Below are 17,500 nucleotides of genomic sequence, written 5' to 3' on the forward strand. Positions count from 1 at the left end.
GCCGTGTGATCCTGACAGCTCCTGAAACAGTTCCTGTTTAGAAAAAAGGAAAAAAAGTATTGTGGTTCCGGTTGGCGTGGCATTGTTTGTGTTCCGCACATAATGTGAATCAATTAGTTTAGTCACGCTAAGAGTTAGAATAAAAGATGGACCAAACCATTATTATAGCAAAATAAAGCGGGAATCATTTTGGAGATGCACGGCGCCGGTGGTTTCCGGTCGTGTGTTCCGGTTATTTCCGCTCCAGACCGGATCAAGCCCTATTTTAAAAACAGGGAAAAATATTGTGAGCTTGTAGATTGGCTATTTATTTATTTTTAATCTTTTGCCTATGACATGCACGCTATATGGACAGCAGCTTGAAAGTGGTTCATTTCACTATATTTCCAGCAGCTAGAAGATAATACAACAAGATAATGTATAAGAATGACTATTCACAGGTTTCTCTCTCCCACCTCCAGTATAGTGTCTCTCAAACGTTTTCATTTCACGGATCCCCAAAGTGTACAAATGGAACCAAATGGAATTGTAAGGGTCCATTTGGTTCCATGTGTACACTCTCAGAGTTACAGACCTGTAAGGGTCCATTTGGTTCCATGTGTACACTCTCAGAGTTACAGACCTGTAAGGGTCCATTTGGTTCCATGTGTACACTCTCAGAGTTACAGACCATTTGTCCATTTGGAACCCCTTAAAAGGAACCCTGAGGGTCCCTGAACCACTATAGACAGTAGTAGAATTATGTATTCAACTAATGTCAAAACAGAAGCTTCACTTCTGGTTGGTTGTTCCTGGAACAAAGTATTTTCTAAAGACAGCCGACAGCCTCAATCTAGGGGGCCTTTGACATGGAAACGGTTGAGAGAACACTTGCTCTAAGAAAGACTAGACTGGTTGTGGGTATCTTTTATATTTCAGTACGTTATATATTTAATGTACACATTGTCCCAAATAAAGCGTATATCTGTCAAGGTGCAAGGTTCAAGGTTGTCCTTTATTGTTACATCTTGTGTACAGGAACATAAGAGTAAAAAAATAGTTTCTTCTGGATCGTCACAACATTGTAGCAGCATCAATAATAATAATAATAATAATAATAATAATAATAATAATAATAATAATAATAGTAAACATATATACAACAAGATGGAAAATAAACATAATTTGTCCCACTTCAGAATGAATGTCTGGGCTCAGTCATTTGTCATAATATGTACCTTTTAAATATGCACTTTGTAATAATGATAACATGGTTTATATTATGTACGTTTAATAATGTGTACACAGAGTCCAAAGGGGAGCGCGCGCATCCCAATACAAATGTACAGGTTGTTGAACAACAATGTTTATACTGGAGACGGAAGGGAAGTCTGTTTCACACTGTCTTAGCTGTGTCCTCAGTCTGCCTCTCACTGTCTTAACTGTGTCTTCAGTCTGTTTCACACTGTCTTAACTGTGTCCTCAGTCTGCCTCTCACTGTCTTAACTGTGTCTTCAGTCTGCCTCACACTGTGTCTTAACTGTGTCTTCAGTCTGCCTCAAACCGACTTAACTGTGTCTTCAGTCTGCCTCACACTGTCTTAACTGTGTCCTCAGTCTGCCTCACACCATCTTAGCTGTGTCTTCAGTCTGCCTCACACTGTCTTAACTGTGTCTTCAGTCTGCCTCACACTGTCTTAACTGTGTCTTCAGTCTGCCTCACACTGTCTTAACTGTGTCTTCAGTCTGCCTCACACTGTCTTAACTGTGTCTTCAGTCTGCCTCACACTGTCTTAACTGTGTCTTCAGTCTGCCTCACACTGTCTTAACTGTGTCTTCAGTCTGCCTCACACCATCTTAGCTGTGTCTTCAGTCTGCCTCACACTGTCTTAACTGTGTTGTCTTCAGTCTGCCTCACACTGTCTTAACTGTGTCTTCAGTCTGCCTCACACTGTCTTAACTGTGTCTTCAGTCTGCCTCACACCGTCTTAGCTGTGTCCTCAGTCTGCCTCACACTGTCTTAGCTGTGTCTTCACATTTATAGTGACTTTTTAAGATACTATACAAAATGGTCAAACATTGGCCAGATTGTACCATTTTACAGGTAAACATATTGAAAACAGCTGATCTACATGCTCACAGCGCCTCGCAAGCTTGTAGATCTGCTGTTTTCACAATATGTATCTGTGGAGTCAAACTAAACATCAATTCCAAGTGCTTGTCAGGGTAGGGGTTCAAATATGGTTCAGTTCAAATAGGATTATATTGGGGAAGGGTTTGTGAACCAGTGTGTTAGAGACCTGATGAAGAGCCGTTTGAGTTGGAGCTGCATGACGTTGGCAGACCTCCCTTCCAAAGTGATGTGTTTAGACAGTCTGACGTGTGTTTCCTGTCTTCATCAATGGACCTTCTCTGATGAAGATGAAACACTTGGGTCACAGGGGCATTCTTTTTTATAAAGGAGCACTTCGCCCGTTTTCAACGTTATATTCACATACCGTAATTCGGTCCTCACTGTGATGCTCATTATAAGACCACACCCTTTCTGTCTCTACTCACTCTGTCTCTCAGAGGAGGGCTGTGGATAGGTCAGAAACCTGCCTACCAGTGACATCACCGGGCATACTTTTTTTTAAAGTGAACATTTGTAAAACATGTTGTTCCAGTGACCTCCAGAAGATTTGAGGGTACCGATTTGAGTTATAAATGTTCACTTTAGAAAATATATATATTCAAAGATTTGCACAAATTTACCAAGAAATTTCAAAAAATAGCAAATCTACAAGCTCATAGCGCGGCACCAAGTGCCGCGCTATGAGCTTGTAGATCTGCTATTTTTTGAATAGCCAAATAAATCTAAAAATGACACAAAGATGTGTTCCCGCTCTTAACGGATTAAACAAGATTTCAATCAGTGACTGTAAAACATGTCATGTTTTTAATGCAAGTATACTGGCTATAAGTCTGTACGTTCTATTAGCTTGGACTCCCTGTCAATGATGTCACTGGTTGGCAGGTTTCTGGACTGACTCAGTGAGCATTAGTGAGGACCAGTTATGTGAAGATAGGGTTGAAAATAGAGTGAAGTGCTCCTTTCTAAACTTCCATGGACTTTATTGAAGTTATGTTGGAGTACTCTGCACTTGTTTTTCTACAAAAATAAAATAACTTCAAACTCTTTCGTTCGTTCATGTCAAAAAGCCGTTTGCAGAGACAGAGTTAACAGAAACGATGCAATGTACCGTATATACATATAAATGAGCTGTCAGTTCATCAGACCAGTGAACAAGTCTTTGTACACAAACAAACACTGAGGCTGTGCGTGCGCGCAAGCACACACACACTCACACACACACACACACACAGTCACACAGACACACACACACACACAGCTGGCGTTCCGGCCCAGTTCTTTTGAGAAGCGCTTGTTTCGGCTCGCTCAGCGTCCTGTGTAGGCTTCGACAGCCCATCCTGGCACACAGCGACATGAGCGAGCGAGTGGGAAAAAGAAAAGTCATCGAAAGACGTGTTTCAATCAGATATTCATTCACTCTCTCTCTCTCTCTCTCTCTCTCTCTCTCTCTCTGAGCGTGTTTTTGCAGCCGTGCCCCCTACTTCAAAATATATGTTTTTTACTGGAGATCTGCACGCTGCTTTGAGCTGTTCCTGGAACGCAGCTGTTTGGATTGTCAGAAGCTTTATAAAGAGAGAAGGACATTGGATGTTCAAATGGCATCGTGGACGGAACAACACAGTAGCTTCTCTAGACACCCATTTCTGAATGGGACATTATCAGGTTTAATCAGACCATTGATTGGTCTGAGTAGGTGAGATACTGACCTACCGACGGGGCTCAATAGGTGTTTTGTATAAAGTATAGTTTTGGGCTGCGACGGAGGTCCGTCTCGGCAACTTTCGGCACGGCAACTCACTCGCTTTAGCTCAATCGGTGGTGCCGCTCACTCGAGTTATGTACAGATAGTTATGTACAGATAGAGTTATGTACAGATAGAGTTATGTACAGATAGAGTTATGTACAGATAGAGTTATGTACAGATAGAGTTATGTACAGATAGAGTTATGTACAGATAGAGTTATGTACAGATAGAGTTATGTACAGATAGAGTTATGTACAGATAGAGTTATGTACAGATAGAGTTATGTACAGATAGAGTTATGTACTGATAGAGTTATGTACAGATAGAGTTATGTACAGATAGAGTTATGTACAGATAGAGTTATGTACAGATAGAGTTATGTACCGATAGAGTTATGTACAGATAGAGTTATGTACAGATAGAGTTATGTACCGATAGAGTTATGTACAGATAGAGTTATGTACTGATAGAGTTATGTACAGATAGAGTTATGTACAGATAGAGTTATGTACCGATAGAGTTATGTACAGATAGAGTTATGTACAGATAGAGTTATGTACCGATAGAGTTATGTACAGATAGAGTTATGTACCGATAGTTATGTACCGATAGTTATGTACAGATAGAGTTATGTACAGATAGAGTTATGTACAGATAGAGTTATGTACCGATAGTTATGTACCGATAGTTATGTACAGATAGAGTTATGTACAGATAGAGTTATGTACAGATAGAGTTATATGTACAGATAGAGTTATGTACCGATAGTTATGTACCGATAGTTATGTACAGATAGAGTTATGTACCGATAGTTATGTACAGATAGAGTTATGTACAGATAGAGTTATGTACCGATAGAGTTATGTACCGATAGTTATGTACCGATAGTTATGTACAGATAGAGTTATGTACCGATAGTTATGTACAGATAGAGTTATGTACCGATAGTTATGTACCGATAGTTATGTACAGATAGAGTTATGTACCGATAGTTATGTACAGATAGAGTTATGTACCGATAGTTATGTACAGATAGAGTTATGTACAGATAGAGTTATGTACCGATAGTTATGTACAGATAGAGTTATGTACAGATAGAGTTATATGTACAGATAGAGTTATGTACAGATAGAGTTATATGTACAGATAGAGTTATATGTACAGATATGTACAGATAGAGTTATGTACAGATAGAGTTATATGTACAGATAGAGTTATGTACAGATAGAGTTATATGTACAGATAGAGTTATATGTACAGATATGTACAGATAGAGTTATGTACAGATAGAGTTATATGTACAGATAGAGTTATGTACAGATAGAGTTATGTGTACAGATAGAGTTATGTACAGATAGAGTTATGTACAGATAGAGCCCCGTGGGTAGGTCAGTATCTCACCTACATAGACCAATCAACAGTCTGATTAAAGGTGATAATGTCCCATTCAGGGCATTGACAGCATCCAAAGCCGGTGCTCTCGCTCACTTTGCTTCCTGCTCACTTCATATGTTTATGTTTCATGAACATTTCATGTTCAAACGCAATGACACTAATGAAGGCTCTGTTCCATTTAGTGTGTAGCACAGTGGTACACTTTGTTTTATTTATTTAAAGGACTCAGTGAGTGGACCCTTACGGGTCCATTTGGTTCCATTCGTACACTCTCAGAGTTACACACCCGTATAAGGGGCCATTTGGAACCCCCTCAAGGAACCATGAGGGTCCCTGGAGCCGCTGGAGCCAACATGGAACCATATCAGCACCCTGACTCTGTTTGACCAGAATGGAACACAACCTTAATTAGTATCATTGGTAACACCTGTGAAGGAAGTTAGGAAGCGGCCCATTTTGCCACCACTGTGCACAGAGCCTGTTGTGTGGAGAGAAAAGGGGGGATGGGGGGGGGGAACGGTCAAAGAAAAACAAATACGATTGATTGACACTTCGCTTGCGTCATCGGGAGCACTTGAAGAAAGTTGAAGCCGGCTCAACTTTTATTTTGGCAGCGCTGTATGCCCTCGTCACGCCGTGACAAATGTCACGCTTAACTTTGTAATAGCTTCTTGTCACTGACTTCCATAGAAAAGGACTTTGCTAGACCCGGGCTGTCACGTTGTCACCTGCTTAGTGTCAACAACTCAGCCATCGGCGTTCCACACATTCCTAACACATTAACACATTGTGATGTGGCTCTGAGCCAGATCAGATGGAGTCGAGCTTATCGTCCTCATGACTCCCTCCTCCCTTCTCTTTCCCCACAGACCTGACTGTCAGGTGGACGGAGCGCTGGGTGGTTGGGGCGCGCGACACAAAATGGTCAAAGTCAAGTTGAAGTCTTGAAGTCATAATTGGTCCGGGCAGCTGGCCAAAACATCTTGAAAAGGGCCGCTTTCGCCGATTTTCGATCGTCGGGCCGGTTCGGGTAGGGTCGGGTTCGGGCAGAATTTGAGAACTCTAATTAGTATAACTATATTTATAACTATTGCTATGTATTTAAGATAAAGATCTAATATAGACCAGGTATCCTGTATCATAACATGTCAAACCAAACAGCTTGAAAATGAGGTTGAGAATTCAGTGAGTCATGATGTTGAACCTCCTGCTTCAACAGACATCACATGCATTATGAGTTATGATGGTTTTATAATAGAGGAGAGACCTCCTGCTTCCATTCACATACATGGGACATAGTATGCATTAGGAGGCTCGGCTCGCCCCGAGACCAATATGGAGGCAGAGTCGACGCAGCGCTTCAACGAACATCTATACCTTTCCCCTGCCTCACGTGTTGCTTCTCTGCCTTCTGTCAGGCGTGAAGGTGTGAAGGTGCACTATAGACCATGAGACCGTAGACGTTAAGTCCACTGGTAGAGTTTTAGCTGTATATCATTTCTACCGTGGGAGCTCACTCCATTCAGTACGTCAGACCAAAAGCATGGGACCGATCAGAGTGACATCCGAGTCGACATGGAGGAGAGTGAAAGTGTAAAATGTGGATCCTGTGGACGTACGGCATCACTTTCACAGATTTCAGAGTCTTTTCCCCATAATCAGTGATCGCCACAAGTCCATCCACTGGCGTTTAAGCAGCCTTTCTTTCTTACTCGCGAAAACGTGTTACTTGAGAACTCTGTACTATAGGGGGTGAACTCTGTACTATAGGGGGTGAACTCAGTACTATAGGGGGTGAACTCTGTACTATAGGGGGTGAACTCTGTACTATAGGGGGTGAACTCTGTACTATAGGGGGTGCAACTTCTGTCCAGAAAGATTACCATATCGTTATACTGTATATACCGTTACTGCGATATAAAATGACATAGTACACAGAGGTCCGTGATAGAAGAGTTTGGCCATATTGCACACCCCTAACTACAGGCAAATTAAATATTATAAAGGACTAAAATCACCAAACTTACCCTTTAGGTAGAGCACAGAGTAAAGGGGCTTTGTTTCAGTAGAGTTTAGCAGAGCTATCATGTCAGGTAGAGTTTGGGGGGAAAGGAGCATTTTGGTAGAACTGAGTAGGAACGGTACATTAGATGTCTCCCACACGGGGGTCCCGCTTTTTAATCCATTGGGGGCTCGTCCGGAACCGGGTTCCCCTGGGCTGGAGGTCAAAGGGGGATAAAAATAGGAGCCAGTGTCTCCTGAGTGTCTCGTCCTAATGTCTCCTCCTAATGGTATTCCAAGTCTTTCTCCCCATGGTGTCTCCTCCAAGTGTCTCCTGCTAGCGTCCCCTCCTGCTGTCTCCTGCTGTCCTCACGTCCTGGTGTCTGCTGGTTGTGTCTTCTCCTGGTCGTGTGTGAACATCCACCAGGTACCAAGGCTCTCTGTCAGAACACCTGAGAGAGAGACAGAGAGAGAGAGAGAGAGAGAGAGAGAGAGAGAGAGAGAGAATTAGGTTCTGATCCCAAAGTTGTGCAGATTTTAAGTTAATCGCACAAAATCGCGAAAAGTAATACATGAGAGTTAAGTGGGGAGAAGGTGAGGGAGTAAGACAGACAATCTGGGTGGAAACAATCTGCCAATAAGCGAAACAAAGTAACTAAGTATTTCTTTGACCAAAGTTTCTACGGTGGGTTTTTTGCAGGTAAATGTTGTGAGTGACTAGAGCTGGAATGTGTGACTATAAAGAGATTGAGCCCAAGGTTCAATCCCCCTCGTTTCTCCTCACGTGATGAACGGTCCCGGCACGCCTTGCCAAGTCGGACGGCACACATGTCGATGAGTGTGAGATCAGCTCCGCTGTCCTACCCCCCCCGCCCGCCAAATTCGCCACAAACATGGTGCTGAATGTATTCTACTATTCTGCCACCAAAATGTGGAACACCCGCACCAGCCAGCCATCAGAAGGTGAGACTCCCTATCCTCTTTTAAATCCACCATCAAAGAGGTTCGACAGGACCTCGGTAAGTCTTCTAGCTTACCACCAAGCTAGCAGACAGCTATATACCACCTGACTCAGACTCTAGTATGTAGTACAAGGGTCTTCAACAGGGGGTCCGGGACCCCTAGGGGGTCCTCAGAGTTACTACAGGGGGTCCGCCAAATCTTTGTGTTATATGATTTTTCTTTACCTTAACCACTTGAACCCTAGCATCCCTTTTCTGAGGAGAACTTTAGCCAAACATAGCAGATCTACAAGCTCACAACGCCTCGCGCTGCGAGGCGTTGTGAGCTTGTAGATCTGCTGTTTTTGGCAAAGAGGTATAGGTGTAGAGGGGGAAAAAAGAGCAGACCAAGTAAACAAAAAAGGTTTAATCTGAAACACAATTTTATACAATATAGAGGGGGTCCCTGCTTCATCTCTCTCCCAGCTAGGGGGTCCTTGGCCTGAAAACGTTGAAGACCCCTGATCTAGTAGCAGACAGGCATGACACCAGGGTTGAAGTGGTATAATCGTCAATCAAATCAAATCAAATCCCCACTCAGCCGTTAGGAGAGGTTTTACCTCGTAGCAAACAGCATTGGTTGTTAAACAGTCCTCCCCCATGTAAGCCTTCCCTTTAAACAGTGCTCCCCATGTAAGCCTTCCCTTTAAACAGTCCTCCCACATGTAAGCCTTCCCTTTAAACAGTGCTCCCCCATGTAAGCCTTCCCTTTAAACAGTCCTCCCACATGTAAGCCTTCCCTTTAAACAGTGCTCCCCCATGTAAGCCTTCCCTTTAAACAGTCCTCCCACATGTAAGCCTTCCCTTTAAACAGTCCTCCCACATGTAAGCCTTCCCTTTAAACAGTCCTCCCACATGTAAGCCTTCCCTTTAAACAGTGCTCCCCATGTAAGCCTTCCCTTTAAACAGTCCTCCCACATGTAAGCCTTCCCTTTAAACAGTCCTCCCACATGTAAGCCTTCCCTTTAAACAGTCCTCCCCCATGTAAGCCTTCCCTTTAAACAGTGCTCCCCATGTAAGCCTTCCCTTTACACAGTCCTCCCCCATGTAACCCTAACCCTTTAAACAGTCCTCCCCCATGTAAGCCTTCCCTTTAAACAGTGCTCCCCCATGTAAGCCTTCCCTTTAAACAGTCCTCCCCCATGTAAGCCTTCCCTTTAAACAGTGCTCCCCCATGTAAGCCTTCCCTTTAAACAGACCTCCCCATGTAAGCCTTCCCTTTAAGAGCGTGTTGAACATAACGTACAGTGACATTAAATCATGGTCACACACAGCTGCTGGCACACAAACCCAAGCCTGCAGTAGTGTAAAGTAACCGAGTACATTTACTCAAGTACTGTACTGTAAAATGTTGAGGTGCTTTTAATTTACTGGAGCATTTCCAATTCACTTTCTAAACAAGCGGCCAGGTCTACAAAAACATGCTCCCAAAAAAGCGACTAGGCCACATGATCGCATGCACACACACACACACACACACACACACACACACACACACACACACACACACACACACACACACACACACACACACACACACACACGGGTCCTTGACATGAAAAAGTTTGAGAACCACTGGGTTATACAACATTAGGAAGAAACAAGCCCAAATAAGCAACTAGACTTTAGAAACAAGCCCCAAAAAAACCACAACCACCAATTATTTACAAGCAACTTTACAGAAAAACAAGCCTAAAGCCGCTTATAATAAGCAGACTTGGCAACACTGTCCCTCTTCATTCATGTTTATGTGTTTTATCCCTGCTTGGTCAGACTGAATTAATGCATGCATGTCCTTTTGATATGTTTCATAACATCACAATTGAATTACAAATGTATGTTGACCAACCTTGGCATCCCTATTTTGGTTAAATATTCAAGACTTTTCACACATATTCAAAGACTAGTCCATTACTAGTCAGGGGATATTAAAAAAAATCTTGGAATAAATTCCTTACCAAAAAAAATGTTCACCAATGTGTTTGTAAAGGTGTCTAGTAACACATCTCACAAAGACTGAAATGCAGTTTCCCTAGGAGAATTTTTGACAGCTCCTTAAAGTTGGGGTACCCACCATAACCTTGGTTTAAAAAAAATCAAAAAACAAATCTAAATTTAATTCTGTTTTAAGTAGCATGTGAGGTGTCAAACTAGGGTGTTTTTATGATTCTGAATCCATTGCAAGCATTTGTTTTGCACCAAAACCACTCCTTGGGCTAAAAACGGCCCAATCTCAATGGGCTTTTTACACAAAAGGTATACCTGGAGAAGGATGGCTATGGCCGTTTTTAGCCCAAGGAGTGGTTTTGGTGCAAAACAAATGCTGGCAATGGATTCAGAATCATAAAAACACCCTAGTTTGACCCCTCACATACTACTTAAAACAGATTTTTTTTAAACCAAGGTTATGGTGGGTACCCCAACTTTAAGGAGCTGTCACACTTGGTTGCATGCTGAAAATAAAAGATCTACTAGTTTGACGCGTTGTGAGCTTGTAGATCTGCTATTTTCAGAGCGCAAAACCCGAGCGCAACCAAAAATAAAATGACTTGTCTTTTAGTTCTACTGGATCTCTTCTCCACTAGATCCTCACTAAAATGTTAGTCTAGTTTTTATTTGTTGACGAAATTGTCAATATATTTAGTCTTAGTTTTAGTCATCATAGCTTAGTTTATATTTAGTTTTCGTCAGTGAAAAAAGTTAGTTGACAAACATTTTTCGTCATAGTTTTTAGTCGACAAAATCAACATCTATGCACCTACCTATTAACATGTATGTGTGGCCAGCCTTGATGTGTCTGCTGCTTACTATGTGTTTAACTCAAAGTCCTTTATAACTTTACACCATTGCGCCAGCTCTCTCTCTCTCTCTCTGGTGTTACAGACACAGCTACAGCATTAGGTTATAAAGAGGAGAGCACTAATTAGACAATAGGAAACACCTGCTGATTAATTAGTCCTGCCACTGCTCCCTGAGTCACTCCCCCTGGCTGGCTCTGCCCACAGCAGTCTGAGTTGAGTGAGAGCTCACAGACATGCTAACAAACGGCTTCAGTTTGGGGAAAGGGGAAAAACTCTGCTTCCCCACTCCTTTATGTACTGTACTGTACTGTACTGTACTGTACTGTACTGTACTGTACTGTACTGTACTGTACTGTACTGTACATATGCAAGTTCAGATCTATTAGTCCACCCACTGAGGAGAACAATGGATGAGGACAGACAGACAGACAGACAGACAGACAGACAGACAGACAGACAGACAGACAGACAGACAGACAGACACACAGACAGACAGGAAGGAAGGACAGACAGACAGACAGAGGTATCCTCATCTTATAGTAGGATAGTAGGGTTTTCTACTTTTATTTTTAATATCCAGATACACCTGGCACATTTAGATACACCTGGCACATTTAGACACACCTGGTACATTTAGATACACCTGGCACATTTAGATACACCTGGTACATTTAGATACACCTGGTACATTTAGATACACCTGGCACATTTAGATACACCTGGTACATTTAGATACACCTGGTACATTTAGATACACCTGGTACATTTAGATACACCTGGCACATTTAGATACACCTGGCACATTTAGATACACCTGGCACATTTAGATACACCTGGTACATTTAGATACACCTGGTACATTTAGAGACACCTGGCACATTTAGATACACCTGGTACATTTAGATACACCTGGTACATTTAGATTAGGGGTGGGACGATATGGGTACCTCACGATACAATATATATCACGATATTAGGCCCACGATAACAATATATATCACGATATTCGACATGTTCGATATATTGCGATATCACGATATTCGATATATATTGCAAGAAATTTCACCAACGATATATCACGATATCTGAAAATATCGATATATTGCGATATCACGTTATATTGCATGAAAATTCACTCTTGTATTCAATTCATAAACACATAAAATAGCACCAAACAGTTCAAAATCATCATTACACAAATACAGAGTAGGAAAAACAACGTATCACAAACTAAAAAAAATATATATATATTATATTATATATATATAATTTAGATACACCTGGCACATTTAGATCAGGGGTGAATCAACATTGATGATGTAGAGGTCCACTATATTTCCACACTCACATTGCATATACTGTACAGAAACCTCTTATCTCTGCATTTTAACTTGTTTTCATTATTAATGCTGTACTTCGTCATTCTATGTCACACACAAAAGTAGCAAAAATAGTCGATCTACAAGCCCAAAACACATCGCAGTGCGTTGAGGTTGTAGATCTGCTATTTTTGCTTTTTTGTTTTTGGAATCTTGAATATTTTTTTAGTAACATTTTTATTTAATTTCAAATGCATTTAGTTATACTTATGTTAACTTTATGAACTTAAATACAAATACATTGGACATAAAAAAGACAATAGAATGTTAATAATAGTCATTAAGCTACTAATATAGACTGAAGTCATTAAAGCGGGTCATGTTTACATGTTATGAATCATAACAGCTGAAATCAATAATATATCATTATTCTGATATTAACCTGTGGGCCGTATTAAGTGAAGGTGGGGGCCGCATGTGGCCCCCGGGCCGCCAGTTGCCCATGTATGAGTTAGATACACCTGATACATTTACATAGACCTGGATGTATGTACAGTATGTGGTACATCAGATACAGACACAGCATGGTTCTTACCTTCTATCGTTCCATCCATCTATGTGTTCAGTGATGTTTCTATCCCTCTGTACACCTTGGACTTCCTGCTAGCCTGGTCAGCAGCACCGCACACCTCCTGTAGACTGGAAGATACACACTAATAACTACACACACCTCCTGTAGACTGGAAGATACACACTAATAACTACACACACCTCCTGTAGACTGGAAGATACACACTAATAACTACACACACCTCCTGTAGACTGGAAGATACACACTAATAACTACACACACCTCCTGTAGACTGGAAGATACACACTAATAACTACACACACCTCCTATAGACTGGAAGATACACACTAATAACTACACACACCTCCTATAGACTGGAAGATACACACTAATAACTACACACACCTCCTATAGACTGGAAGATACACACTAATAACTACACACACCTCCTATAGACTGGAAGATACACACTAATAACTACACACACCTCCTGTAGACTGGAAGATACACACTAATAACTACACACACCTCCTATAGGCTGGAAGATACACACTAATAACTACACATTCCTCCTACAGACTGGAAGATACACACTAATAACTACACACACCTCCTATAGACTGGAAGATACACACTAATAACTACACACACCTCCTATAGACTGGAAGATACACACTAATAACTACACACACCTCCTGTAGACTGGAAGATACACACTAATAACTACACACACCTCCTATAGACTGGAAGATACACACTAATAACTACACACACCTCCTATAGACTGGAAGATACACACTAATAACTACACACACCTCCTATAGACTGGAAGATACACACTAATAACTACACACACCTCCTATAGACTGGAAGATACACACTAATAACTACACACACCTCCTATAGACTGGAAGATACACACTAATAACTACACACACCTCCTATAGACTGGAAGATACACACTAATAACTACACACACCTCCTGTAGACTGGAAGATACACACTAATAACTACACACACCTCCTATAGACTGGAAGATACACACTAATAACTACACACACCTCCTGTAGACTGGAAGATACACACTAATAACTACGCACACCTCCTATAGACTGGAAGATACACACTAATAACTACACACACCTCCTATAGACTGGAAGATACACACTAATAACTACACACACCTCCTATAGACTGGAAGATACACACTAATAACTACACACACCTCCTATAGACTGGAAGATACACACTAATAACTACACACACCTCCTATAGACTGGAAGATACACACTAATAACTACACACACCTCCTATAGACTGGAAGATACACACTAATAACTACACACACCTCCTATAGACTGGAAGATACACACTAATAACTACACACACCTCCTATAGACTGGAAGATACACACTAATAACTACACACACCTCCTGTAGACTGGAAGATACACACTAATAACTACACACACCTCCTGTAGACTGGAAGATACACACTAATAACTACACACACCTCCTATAGACTGGAAGATACACACTAATAACTACACACACCTCCTATAGACTGGAAGATACACACTAATAACTACACACACCTCCTGTAGACTGGAAGATACACACTAATAACTACACACACCTCCTATAGACTGGAAGATACACACTAATAACTACACACACCTCCTGTAGACTGGAAGATACACACTAATAACTACGCACACCTCCTATAGACTGGAAGATACACACTAATAACTACACACACCTCCTATAGACTGGAAGATACACACTAATAACTACACACACCTCCTATAGACTGGAAGATACACACTAATAACTACACACACCTCCTATAGACTGGAAGATACACACTAATAACTACACACACCTCCTATAGACTGGAAGATACACACTAATAACTACACACACCTCCTATAGACTGGAAGATACACACTAATAACTACACACACCTCCTATAGACTGGAAGATACACACTAATAACTACACACACCTCCTATAGACTGGAAGATACACACTAATAACTACACACACCTCCTATAGACTGGAAGATACACAATAATTAAGCAATATTACACGAGAGGGTGTGCTTTACCGTCATTATTGTCACGCCTGTGATGCGGTCAGGAACGAGGCGAAGCCGAGTTCCGCCTCCGCATCACAGAAGTGCCAATAATGTAAGGTAAAGCACACCCTCGAGTGTAATATTGCGATTATACAACAGTTACCAACAAAACACATCCAAATGTATTCATATTGTGGAGCAATTCATAATAAAAATGTTTCGCTATTATCCGTTTCCCTGTAAAGAGAAGAGTTTTTCACTGAGACATTAAATAGTCCCTGTAGCAGCACTATGAGCCTGAGGCACCGTCTAATCAACACAGCCGAGATATCAATGCTTGCACAGTGGAATGAATTCCAGTAGGCTATATGCTCCGTCGTACGACCGTGTCACGTGGCCAAAATAACTGTGCGATACCTTCGTACGATAAAGTATAACATACACTGGACTGTTAACGAAATGGGAGTAATTTTACTTTAACACAGGAGGATATTTATAACCTTCTAACCATTGATCAACCGTAAGTCCACCAAATAAGTCAAAATTAACAACATAGTCCATTTTGCATAGCTGTTTGTTCTCCGGTGGCGGCGGTGGGTCAGGCTATGCAGGCTACTGTCTGTTTGTTTTCCTACGGTGGGACAGCGTGACTTCACAGCACAGCTGTGCGCTATATGGTCTAATCAGGTGCGGACTGCAGTGCGGAGTGATTTATTAATGTGATTAGGCCCGTGCTATGATGCTGGTTTGAAGCACGGCTAGAAAGCTATTTCAGCCAATCAGATTGATTGGTCGGAACTACCTGTTGTATAATAAATAATAACTAATGACTAGTCCTTAGTCATCACCTAAATCTGTGACCCGCTTTGCCCGCCCCGCAATAATTGCGTCGTAATCTATAACCCGTCCGCCCATCCCGCGGTTCAACTCGTGGGACCTGCGGGCTACGGGTCGGCCCGGGGCCCGTGCATCACTACTACCTACACACCTGCTTTTAAACCAGGCACGTGCACACATAGACATCAAAGGGGGCTCGAGCCCCTGCCCTTTTACCCATCTGTAAAAGTGCCCTCTCCAGACCATGAATGTAGCACTTACTAGTTTGGAAAAAAATACAAACGCACTCTTACCATGCCATACCTGAACGCAGCGTTCAAGAGAATTGCCATTTCCAAACTCTCCTGAACTTGAATGCAGCATTTTATGTTGAAAGAATTGCATCTCCAGTATCGGCTTGAATCTTGATTATACTTAGTTTAGTGCGGCATCACGCACTAAACTTAGTGCGGCATCACGCAGCGCGACGCGTTGTGAGCTTGGAGATTGGCTATTTTCGGTATTTTTACCAAAAAGTGCCCTTTCGAAAATGTCAGCCCCCTGCCCCTCTAACATTCTCTGCACGTCCCTGTTTTAAACTGATCTGGGGGTGTGCAGAAGTTCTTTTTCACTATAACTTTAAAAGATAAGCCCGCTCACTGCCTCTTGCTAAGTTAAACTGTGCTGTGTGAAGGTTTTTCTACATTATAAGACCAAGTTGAAAATAGGAATTGAATACATTAAAGATCAATTCATGGCAAAAAAAAAAAACTTTTTTCAATGGCAGTGGATGGAGAGAGAGGATGTTTTGTCCATAAAAAAAGTGATTGTAGAAGGTTGGATTCACGTTGCTAAACGACCAGCTACATTAAGGGCCTAACTAACTACAGTGTAAAACACAGTGGAGCCAGTAGAGTAAAGCTGCTACCATGTGTTGTATACGCACCAGTAGCTCACACACACACACACACACACACACACACACACACACACACACACACACACACACACACACACACACACACACACACACACACACACACACGCTACACAGCAGCCTTATCTCAGGGATCTTGTCAGAACATACTCTCACTCCTGTGATCATAAATCATGCATGCACTTTGATCATGATGTGTGTGTGTGTGTGTGTGTGTGTGTGTGTGTGTGTGTGTGTGTGTGTGTGTGTGTGTGTGTGTACTCATTTTACTATACTTATGAGGCCCTAAAGTACTGTATAGTAGAACTTGAGGTATAGACATTGGAAGGACACTTTTCCTCGTCCTCACGATAAATGGTGCTTTTAACCAGTTAAATCCCATATGGGTAACTGGAGTCCCTCAGGACTCAATACTAGTGTCTTTTCTGTTTACTGTTATTGTGGGGTTGACAAGCCGATCTACAAGCTCACAACGTGACGCAGCACGTCACGCTGTGAGCTTGTAGATCGGATATTTACAGCTAAAGCTTTCCTCACAATACCAATGCTGGGGTTTAAGTGGTTAATGGTTAAAGGGGGTTTTACAGTAAGGTTTACAATGGGTTAGGGTTAGGGTTACAGTTAGGTTTACAATGGGTTAGGGTTAGGGTTACAGTTAGGTTTACAATGGGTTAGGGTTAGGGTTACAGTTAGGTTTACAATGGGTTAGGGTTAGGGTTACAGTTAG

The 17,500-nt window shown here is 41.8% G+C and overlaps 1 long non-coding RNA gene across 2 annotated transcripts in view; it reads right to left on the reverse strand.

The window, feature by feature from the left end:
- Positions 1 to 4,382: 4,382 nt before the first annotated feature.
- LOC308081114 overlaps positions 4,383 to 17,500 on the reverse strand; it is a 16,134-nt gene continuing 3,016 nt past the window's right edge. Inside the window, exons 4-6 of one of the 2 annotated variants that reach the window (XR_013932795.1) lie at positions 12,969 to 13,072; positions 6,725 to 7,704; positions 4,383 to 6,524 (exon numbers count right to left, since the gene is read on the reverse strand). This is a non-coding gene — a long non-coding RNA (uncharacterized lncRNA). Of the gene's footprint in view, positions 7,705 to 12,968; positions 13,073 to 17,500 lie in introns of both variants that reach the window. The other variant, XR_013932796.1, reaches the window with a different exon arrangement.

This window comes from Gymnoscopelus braueri, assembly GCF_963280865.1.
Source record: "Gymnoscopelus braueri genome assembly, contig: SCAFFOLD_306, whole genome shotgun sequence".
NCBI lineage: Eukaryota > Metazoa > Chordata > Actinopteri > Myctophiformes > Myctophidae > Gymnoscopelus > Gymnoscopelus braueri.